Consider the following 11,117-nt stretch of genomic DNA (forward strand, 5'->3'; position numbering starts at 1 on the left):
CAATCAACTAGGCACAAAGGACCCCACCTTCTTCCAGGGAGAGGAACTGCACCCAAATAAAGTTACCATAAAGTCAGCAGCTCCGTTGCTCTGAAGGAACAAGGACTCTCACAGGCCCCATGTCTCCTGGTGGCATTCCTATACAACTCATTTAAGTAGCCGACACCCTCAATTCAAACTGCCCAATGCCAAGCATCCTATTTACTTTTCCGTTGTTCTTCTCTGGCAACTGCCAGTATCTGCAATTCTTTTCCTAAGAGCTCTTTTCACAAAAGGCCATTCTACCCAAAGACTTGGAAGTGCAGAAGTTCTGAGAAATTAACACCATCCCCTCCAGCAGTCTTCAACCAATGACTAACATGACTCTGTTATAAATAACCCACAGATATTACCCCTGGAGTGGGATAACTTATGAATTTCCCCATAAGAACAAACATCATTGGCTTGATAATGCATCTTTTATGTACCACTTCCCTATTCTATTTCCCACTTCTTTACAGATATTTCCTGCACTTCCAAAATAAATGATTAGCCTTTGAGTTCTTGTTTCTGGATCTGCATCTGGATGTTCCCAAGCTAAGACATAAAAAGGAGATAGAAAGATAAGTAAGTGGGGGGGGGGGGGGCGGGGAAAGCTTCCAGGTGTTATAATAAATGCATAAAGATATATGAAGGGGATTCATTTATACATGGGCTACAAATAAGTATGAGGAGATGATTCCTCTTTCTTTTTCTTTTTTGTCTTTTGGCTGTTATAATCATGGTTACCATTTATTACAGTGAAAGTACACAGATTAAAATCAGCCAAGGGAAGAGGCTCGTGAGGCAGCCTGGAGGAGAGTTCCAACAATGAAGTTTCCAGCTGTCCCTTCCCAGTGGAGTTGTTAACAGTGCTAACTCCTGCCAGCAATTACGTGTGAGAGTGTGCATGGAGTATTACCTATCAGGGAAACTCATCCTTCTGAGGCTTTGGTGTCCAGAGTTTTTATTGGGGTTCAGTCACACATACATGGTTGGCCACCTACATGGCTGACCTTAGTTTCCAGCCCCTCTAGAGAATGAGGAGATACTGTGCAGCCCACAAGTCCAGCATAAATCACATTGTTAATGTGGTTATCAATGTGGTTATCTGGCCCAAGGCCGCCAGGCAAACAAAGACACTCTTACCAGGCAAGACATTCAAAGGGTTTAGAGATTACCTCCCAGAAGCTGAGCTCAAAGGCCAAATCTCTCTTTGCCTAAAGTAATCCTATACTGCCAACTCCTACACAACTCCTATTCTCTTCTCAGAATGTCACAATCAATTCCTTCCACTTGTCATATAGAGTCATTCAGCAGGTAGCACATTGTATGCCTACTCTATTTCAAGCCCTCTTCTGTACACTGTATTGTGGGTCAATAAAATAGACAGGAGGCTTGCCCTCTTGAAACATATATTTCTTGCATAAAAGAATGTATGAACAAATAAGGAAGCTGAGATTAGAGGGAGTATGGCACTTGCCTAGAGCAACTCAGCTAGTAATTGGCAGAGCTGGCATTTGAATCTACTCTATTAATCATCACCCTCTACCGATTTAAACTCCTTCATTAAAACATCTACTCATCTTTTTTGGTAAAAACACAAAGGGGGAGATGTTTCTTCCTGGCTTTCCTTATTGCCTCAGATCTAAATTTTCCTTCTGGAACCCCAAAGACTTTGGCATATGTTTACTAAGGTTAGTGGATGCTCAAGTCTTTCAGAATAGCTGGAAGACAGGGCAACATGAGGGGAAAAGTGAGTATTTTACCCAGAGGTCTTACGATGTTTTAGAAAATATATTTTCAAAAGTGTGCTCTTGTAGGTAAGCAGATTCCTTTTCTTTCTTTCTTTTTTTTTAAGATTTTATTTTATTTATTTCTCTCCCCTTCCCCCCTTTTGTCTGCTGTCTGTGTCCATTCACTGTGTGTTCTTTTGCGTCCATTTGCATTATCAGGCGGCACTGGGAAACAGCATCTCTTTTTGTTGCATCATCTTGCTGTGTCAGCTCTCCGTGTGTGTGGCACCACTCTTGGGCAGGTTGTGCTTTAATCACGCAGGGCGGCTCCCCTTGCTGTGCACATTCCTTGTGCATGGGGCACTCCTACATGGGTGTTCCCCTGCATGGCACGGCACTCCTTGCACATGGCAGCACTGCGCGTGTGACAGCTCACCACACAGGTCAGGAGGCCCTGGGTATCAAAACCTGGACCCTCCATATGGTAGGTGGACACTCTATCAGTTGAGCCACATCTGCTTCCCCAGATTCCTTTTCATGGTGAGCACAAGTACCTCTTCAAAACATATACATTAGGGGAAGCAGATGTGGTTCAAGTGATTGAATCCTGCCTACCACATGGGAGGTCCGTGGCTCGGTTCCCAGTACCTCCTAAAGAAGACAGTAAGTTTGCATGATAGGCAGGTACAGCAAGCTGACACAACAAGCATAGCTTTTCAATGACATACAAAGGCAAAGGCTCACCCAAGGAATATCTAGGAATATTATTTGTTCAACTCACTGTTTGGTATTGATTAAAATCCCAAAACTTGAGAAGTTACATGTGAATTTATAGATTTTTATGGGGTAGAGATACAAATAATTTCTGTTCAGTGGATTATTTAACCCCAAAGTTTATGGTCCATTGCGTTGTAGGATATTAAACAGTGTTGAATCTAGTGTATAAATTTATACTAATATTTCTTTATGAACTTGTCCTGTTAATACCTAGTCCATATTTGTTCTTTGAATCAGTCTTACCTTACCACTTCCTTCATTAATGAGTTGAACAAAATTTTGACAAGTGTTCATTTTATATTTGCATAAGAATAACATTTTTTTTTTCTATTTGAAAATTATACTTCAGTAGAATTAATGGATAACTTTGGGTATCTGGTTTTGGTGAACAATGTTGGTAATGATGATTTTCCCACTGGTTTGTGGGCTAAGATAATAATTTTTCTCTTTGTATGTGTTTGAGCTTGAGGTACCCTTAGGACATCTAGAGGCAAATATTATTGAATTTTCTAATGGAGAGAGAAAAGAACTCAGGGAGTGAAGATGCTAGGGCAGGCTCTGGGTTCTGGGCTTCTAGGTTCTCGGCTACACCACATAAAAAAATTTAAGGACACACCATAGTGTAGGCAGGGAGTAAAGAGTTTATTAAGAAACAAGAGGGGGCGGCGGACTTGGCCCAGTGGTTAGGGCGTCCGTCTACGACATGGGAGGTCCGTGGTTCAAACCCCGGGCCTCCTTGACCCGTGTGGAGCTGGCCCAGGCACAGTGCTGATGTGCTCAGGGAGTGCCATGCCACGCCACGCAGGGGTGTCCCCCGTGAAGGGGAGTCCCACACACAAGGAGTGCGCCCCGTAAGGAGAGCCGCCCAGCGCAAAAGAAAAGGCAGCCTGCCCAGGAATGGTGCTGCACACATGGAGAGCTGACACAACAAGATGACACAACAAAAAGAAACACAGATTCCCGTGCCGCTGACAACATCAGAAGCGGACAAAGAAGATGCAGCAAATAGACACAGAGAGCAGACAACCGGGGTGGGGGTGGGGGGGAGAAATAAATAAATAAATCGTAAAAAAAAAAAAAAAGAAACAAGAGGGAAGCAGACTTGGCCCAATGGATAGGGCGTCCGCCTACCATATGGAAGGGCCACGGTTCAAACCCTAAGCCTCCTTGACCTCTGTGGAGCTGGCCAATGCACAGTGCTGATGCTTGCAAGGAGTGCCCTGCCACACAGTGGTGTCCCCCACATAGGGGAGCCCTATGCACAAAGAGTACACCCCGTAAGGAGAGCCGCCTAGAGCGAAAGAAAGTGCAGCCTGCCCAAGAATGGTGCCGCACACACGGAGAGCTGACACAACAAGATGATGCAACAAAAAGAAACACAGATTCCCGGTGCCGCTGATAAGGATAGAAGCGGTCCCAGAAGAACACACAGCGAATGGACACAGGGAGCCGACAACTGGGGGTGCGGCGAGGGGAGAAAAATAAATAAAAAATAAATCCTTGGAAAAAAAAAAAAAAGAAACAAGGAAAGAGTACACAGTCCTAGACATGGACTATGGGCATGCCAGAGTATGCATCATGTGCCTGGGACCCCAGGTGAGGCTTTTTTTTTTAGGTACCAATATTGGGGAACCCCAGCCCTGATATATGTGGGAGTCTGGAACTCAACCACTGAGCCACATTGGCTCCCCTGAATTGGTTTTTCATTTGTTTGCTTGTTTGTGTTTTAGTTTTGTTTTTTTTTTTTCAGGAGGCACCAGGAACTGGACCTCCCACCTGAGAAGCTGTGCTTAATCTCTTGAGCCACATCAGCTCCAGGCCTTTTTAAGATTGTCACTCCTCCCCTTTGGTAATGTTGGGGAGGGGCCTCAGCTGTTTGCTGTTCTGATTGGTTAGCTCTTAGGGGCCAATGGTGAGCCCTTTTGTTTTAAGGTATCCAGGGCTTCTCCTTGACCCTGGAAAGAGTTCCAAATGGGACGCCATGACTGGCTCTGCTGGGATTTGCCCTTTCCCTATACTAACCTGCCTCAAAGCTACAGCAATTTTGAACATATGGAGGCTCCAAATAAGTAATTGAGCTTTATGAACAAGGACCTTACAGTATTCTTTGCAAGAACTAAGATCTTACAGTACTCGCCACAAACACACACACACATACCAGGGCAGGAAAACGGCTATTGGAAATTTTTTCCACTCTAAAAGTAGAATGCTCTAAAAGTAGAGTGTACAGAGCTTTGTACACTGAGATGAAGAATCTTCCAAGTAATTTTTAATCAAATTAAACCACAATAATTACTTTCCACCCACAGTTATATTGAGAACTGTACTTGACAAATTCAGCTTGGGGCAGCTGTGTAATAATCAGATTAAAAGTAAAGAGACAAGCCTTTGTGATCAAGAATGATCTTCAGATATTATCTATGTTTGCAAAGGGGGAGATTATTTTTTAAATTGTCCAAAACTTGAAAATAAGGTCAAAAAGTGGATGGCATATTTTTGTAAGGAGAATGTACTTTGTTTCACTCAACCTTTACTATTGATTAAAATTAAATATAGGCAGTATAAATTTTGGATTCCTTGCAAGAATTGAATTTTAAATTTTCTTCAGTTATAAGGTGTCATTTTTTTACTCTTTAAATTTTCTAAAAATTATTCATTAAAGCAGTTTTTTCCTCAAAAAGTTGTTGCAAATTGATGGTGAACGTTACAATTGAGGAAATATTGTACAATATTAGTCAAATTTCATTTATATTCTGGTAAGTTTTCATATCAACTAGTCAATTCTTCTAATTTTCTAATTAGCCATTTGATTTAGTTCCCTATCTGCTAAAACACATACCATACAATGGATTGGCTTAACAACAGGAATTAAGTGGCTCATGGTTTCAGAGGCTAGAAGGCTTGCTTTCTACTAGGATTGGTAACTCCTGGCTGGCCAGTAATCCTTGAGGTTCCTTGACTTCTCCTTCACATGGCAATGTGCATAGTTGTGTCCCCCCCCCCCCCCAGTTGCCTTCTGGCTGCTCCACTTGACTTCTCCTTTTGTGTTCAGATTTTCTTTGCTTATAGGGACTTCAGCCGCATTGGATTAAGGTCCACCCTCATTCAGTTTGGGCACACCTTAACTAATAACCTTTTCAAAGGTCCTGTTTTCATTTCCTAGCTGCTAAAAGAAATACTATACAATGAGTTCACACCCATAGGACCAGGGATTGGGACCAGAACATGTCTTTTGTGGGGACATGATTTAATCCCCAACAGTAGTTTAGTGAATACATAAGCCAATAGTACAGTGATATCAATAGCTGGCAGCAATCAATCAATCTATTATAAAGCACAATTATGAGAAAAAATCTTGTGAGCTCATTCTAATTTTCTTCCCCAATGGAATGACTATTATGATGGCCAAGCATAGTGAAGGAAAAAATACTTGACTTTAGTTGAGCATTTAAATTTCATATTTTGTATAACACAGTCAGCAGCAATTAGTAACTTTTAAAAATCAGATGTCTTCTGAGTATATATCATTGTTATAAATGTTATGACATCATAAAGTAAGGCAAGTAAAAGATCCCTTGATAGTTAGTTATCTTGATCTTAAGAATTTTTCAAGCTTCTCATGTCTTTTCCTCTTAATAGTCAGTGGGTGTCATTTTAAATCATTAGGACTTTCACTTAACAGTGAGCGAAGAAAATACAATAAAATAATTGAAAACTAACTTGGTTCATTTTGCTGTGTTTTTAATATTTTGGACAATAAATCATTATAAGAAACGGTGAGTTAAAATGTAGGCGGGAAGCGGAGTTGGCCCAGTGGTTAGGGCATCTGCCTACCACATGGGAGGTCCGCGATTCAAACCCCCGGGCCTCCTTGACCTGTGTGGAGCTGGCCCATGTGCAGTGCTGATGCGTGCAAGGAATGCCGTGCCATTCAGGGGTGTCCCTGTGTAGGGGAGCCCCATGTGCAAGGAGTGCACCCCATAAGGAGAGCCGGCCAGCACAAAAGAAATTTTAGCCTGCCTAGGAATGGCGCCACACACACGGAGAGCTGACACAACAAAATGATGCAACAAAAAGAAACACAAATTCCCATGCCGCTGATAACAGAAGCAGACAAAGAACACGCAGCAAACGGACACAGAGAACAGACAACTGGGGCGGAGGGAGAAGGGGAGAGAAATAAATAAATCTTAAAAAAAATAAAATAAAATAAATGTAGGGAAGCGGATGTGTCTCAACAGATATAGTATCTGCTTACCATATAGGATGTCCAAGGTTTCGATACTCAGGGCCTCCTGGCTCATGTGGTGAGTTGGCCCAGGTGCAGTGCTGCTGCGCAAAAGGAGTGCCAGCCCATGCAGGGATGCCCCCACATAAGGGTGCCCCCTGCACAAGGAGAGCTGCCCTGTGCAAAACCACAGCCCACCCAAAACCGCAGCCTGGCCAAGGGTGGTACCACACACACACAGAGCTGATGCAGAAAAATGATGCAACAAAAAAAGATCCTCAGTGCTGCCTCATAAGAATACAAGCAGACATAGAAGAACAAACGGCAAATGGACACAGAGAGCAGACAACGGAGGGGGGGGGCGGTTAAATAAATCTTTAAAAATAAAATAAATGTCATCCCCATTCCTCCCTCCCTCTCCCCCTCTATTCCATGTTGATAATTAAAGTGAGATGATACACATATAAACATATTCCTGGTAGAAGCGTACATTTGACCAAAGAGCTACAATCCTTTATTCACTATTTACAGGCATTAATGAAATGAAAAACTTTGAGAAAGTTTCTTTCAGGAGAAGGGGATAAGATAATTCTTGAAGACCTTTGTCCAAATTTTCCCAAAGTTGTTTTTTCTCAACCACAGTAAGATACCTGCATTTCCTGCTCTCATAATGAATTTCTGGTGGCAGCTATGCATTAACTACGATGCTGGGAACTTCTAGAATTTAACAGGTTGAGGGATACTAGTTATTAGGAATCCAAAGGGGAAAGAGTTGGTACAAACAGATAAATGCATTACTCATCTGTGGTAGATTGAATCATGGATCCCAATTTAGAAATGTTCTTAATTTTTAATCCTCATTCCTGTGGGTGTGCAGCCTTTATAAATAGAACCTCTCGAAGATGTTATTTTTAGTTAAGATGTGATCCAAATGAATGAAAGTGTGTCTTAATCCATATTACTGGAGGCCTGAGAAAGAGAAGAATCTGGAAACTGGAAGTTGGAGAAGGCCTCAGGAAGAGCCAGAAAGTCAGTGGAAATCCAAAGGACAGACACAAGGAGAGAAAAATCTTAATGTAATGGAGACAGAGATGCAAGCCAAGGAAACCCAAAGATGTGGTAAACCAGACTAGAATGCTACTGACCCCCAGGAAAAGCAAAGCCTTAATGATATCTTCATTATGGACTTCAGCCTCAAAACTGTAAGCCAATAAACCCCTGTTATTAAGCCAAAATCAGTTTGTGGTACTTGCAATAGCAGCTCTGGCAAACTAAAACACAATATTTAGAAAATGAGGGGCGAGGTATAACTAGAAATACAGTCTAATCCATTTAATTTCAAATCTGAAAATATTCAGAAAGCCAATTTCAAAAATCTGAAAGGTTGGCTTTGTATAGCACACTCTTCATCAGAACCAATCTTAATTTTCTTCTACAATAGAGTGATTAATTACTAGATGGACTTGGAACAGGTATGAGACATTTGAATTTTAGTGAATTTTTTGCCTTTAAATTTTGAATAACAAATATTTAGAACTTTTTAAAATAAAGGCATTAAAAGGTGCAAACACAATTTATGAATGACGTTAAATTTCCAGAGAAAGCTAAAATTAGTCACCATTTTATATTATAGGACTAGGGAATTTTTTTTAGTAGGATCTCCTAGTCTAACCCTTTCATTTTGCAAACTAAGCAGCTAAGATTTAGGGAGGTTATGTGATTTACTTCAGGTCCCATATTTTAATACTGATAAAAGTTCAGAAACTTAAAAATTAATTTGCTCAGTGGCTTATTATTGCAAGTCCCTGCCTATAATAGCCCTGTCCATGTCCAGAACTGAATATCTGTAGCCTTTAAATTTGGTCCTGTCTAATCCCTGAGTTAATGGGAAAAACAAAACAAAACACAAAAACCTCTTAGAATTTCCTTGTCACCAAGGGTATAGTGAGGAATTAATTAGTTTTGTTGCATTCAAGCCTGAAACTTAGTATACATGGGGATAGGGCTCAGGTTTTTGGCATGCCCATGGAGGGGTCCCTGGATCAGTTGTAAACTTTGTGGTGTATTTTGTTGATTCTTGGTTTGGAGGGGATCTTCAGAACCCGATTTCTGCTTTTCAGCCAGAGCACTGATCTCCAAATCGGGCCATATGTAAGCCAATCCACTGAGGTGCAGGAAAAATATAAAGAAATAAGATTGTATCTAATTTTTATATAAACAGAAATGAAACTTCGCTAATATCTAATATCCTGATGGGCACTGGCGCCCTCCCTTGGCCATGTGTCACTGATGGAAAGTGAAAGAAGAATGCGCACTGCTAGTTGTGGAGGTAATGACACACCCTCCTTATTCCTTTGCTTTTAGCATAGCATGCAGTTTACATGTGCTTGGTTAAGTTGCTTTATGTATTGTATTATCTTAAATTGCATGACTTTTACAAACGCTTATAATGAGATGGGGAATGACCCTGAAAATCCTTTTTGCTATACATAGGTTTCTGGTTATTTCACTGCACAGTACTTCAAGGAATTTTAAAGTTTTAAAGATGTTATTCATTTGCCTATTATTGTGAAGTATCTTTTTCAGTGATGCCAGCAATTTTCAGCAACAAGTACATGTTTAAAATGAACTTAATATCACACTTAAAATCATATCACAAGTGTAAAATTAAGCTCTTATGAAATAATGAAGCATAATCAATCACAAAAAAGTTTTTGTTTCATTAATTAGTGAAATGAAAGTTATTTTTAAATATTATTTATTTCATTCTTTTATATTTCTAATTTTGTGTATTTTAGAATAATGTAAGTGCGGCAGCATACACACTTAACAATAAACATATATACATATATATATGGGGTGTGTATATAGAGTACAAGTTTTAAACAATTTTTGTAACACTTCATGGTCAAGCACTTGGAGGCCCTAGGACTGACTGACTGCTGGTACCCTCAGCTGGTTTCTATGGTTCTGATTCTCTCTTGCCTTGGATTGATGACACCTAACTTAGAGTTCCAACAGTTAAATTGAATATTTTGTGCATTAATGCCAAAATACCAATTGGGAAAAAAGGCAAAAATGTTTCTTAAGAAAGATAACAGGGAAGCAGATTTGGCTCAATTGATAGAGCATCCACCTACCACATGGGAGGTCCAGGGTTCAAACCCAGAGCCTCCTGACCTCTGTGGTGAGCTGGCCCACACGCAGCACTGATGTGCCGAGCCACACAGGGGTGTCCCCTGTGTAGGGGAGCCCCATGCACAAGGAGTGCGTCCTGTAAGGAGAGCCACCCAGAACGAAAGAAAGTGCAGCCTGCCCAAGAATGGCACTGCACACATGGAGAGCTGACATAACAAGATGACACAACAAAAAGAAACACAGATTCCTGGTGCCACTGATAAGGACAGAAGTGGTCACAGAAGAACACACAGCGAATGGACACAGAGAGCAGACAACTGGGGGGGGGGGATGGGAAGGGAAAAAATTTGAAAAAGAAAAAAGAAAGATAACAGTTTAACCAACCTATAGTTGCTAAATACTTTTTTTTTTTTTAAGGAAATACCAGGGATTGAACTCAGGACTTCATACATGGGAAGCAGGCCCTCAACCACATGAGCTACATCTGTTTCCCATCGTGAATACATTATCAGCATCCATATGGAATCAGAGGGACTTATTCAAATTCCTTATTCTGTTGCTCATCAGCCTTGTAATCTTGGGAAATTTCTTAACCTCTCTAGGACTTGGTTCCCTCATCTATAGAATGATGATAATACCAATTTCAGAGGTTTTTTTAAAAGTTTTAAGTTCCAACAATGTACAATTTATGAAGTAAAACTTGAGTGTCTGTCTATTGCAACCTTAATGCCCTCATACTTTCCACTGATTCCATTCCCAAGAAATAGTCACTGTCCTTCCAGACCTTTTTCTATGTATACAACCTCCTATACATTCTTAGAGAAGCAATAAACACAATGAGAATGCATATTGACTATTTCTGTTCACCCTTCTCTTATTGGAGCATAGCTCGGGTTGTGTGGGAAAATAGAGGAGGGAGCTATTAGATATGTCTGGTGAGCACTGAACTTTTCCAACTCTGCAAAGAGGGTATTTTTATATTCCCATGCTATAGATGAGAAAAGTGAACACAGAAGTTAAGTAACTTGCCCAAGATAGAGATTGTAAATTAGGAAACATATTTAAGATTTGTATAGGTACTATAGAAATCTGTGGAACAGTTTAGAAGAGCATCCTTTTTAAGAGTAAAAATGAGTTTAGAGAATATTTTATAGTCCTTTGTGTTTTTTTCCTTGTAGGCAAAATAGTAAAGCTCAATCAAAGAGGTTGCTATTTTTTTT

The 11,117-nt window shown here is 40.6% G+C and overlaps 1 long non-coding RNA gene across 1 annotated transcript; it reads left to right on the forward strand.

Moving 5' to 3' along the window:
• Positions 1-7,662: 7,662 nt before the first annotated feature.
• Positions 7,663-10,735, forward strand: LOC101423588 (uncharacterized). Its single transcript, XR_188885.3, has 3 exons — positions 7,663-7,961; positions 8,981-9,088; positions 10,315-10,735. It is a non-coding gene; the product is annotated as an uncharacterized lncRNA (long non-coding RNA).
• Positions 10,736-11,117: the final 382 nt, after the last annotated feature.

The sequence above is a fragment of the Dasypus novemcinctus genome, chromosome 5, assembly GCF_030445035.2.
Source record: "Dasypus novemcinctus isolate mDasNov1 chromosome 5, mDasNov1.1.hap2, whole genome shotgun sequence".
In the NCBI taxonomy this organism is placed as follows: Eukaryota; Metazoa; Chordata; class Mammalia; order Cingulata; family Dasypodidae; genus Dasypus; species Dasypus novemcinctus.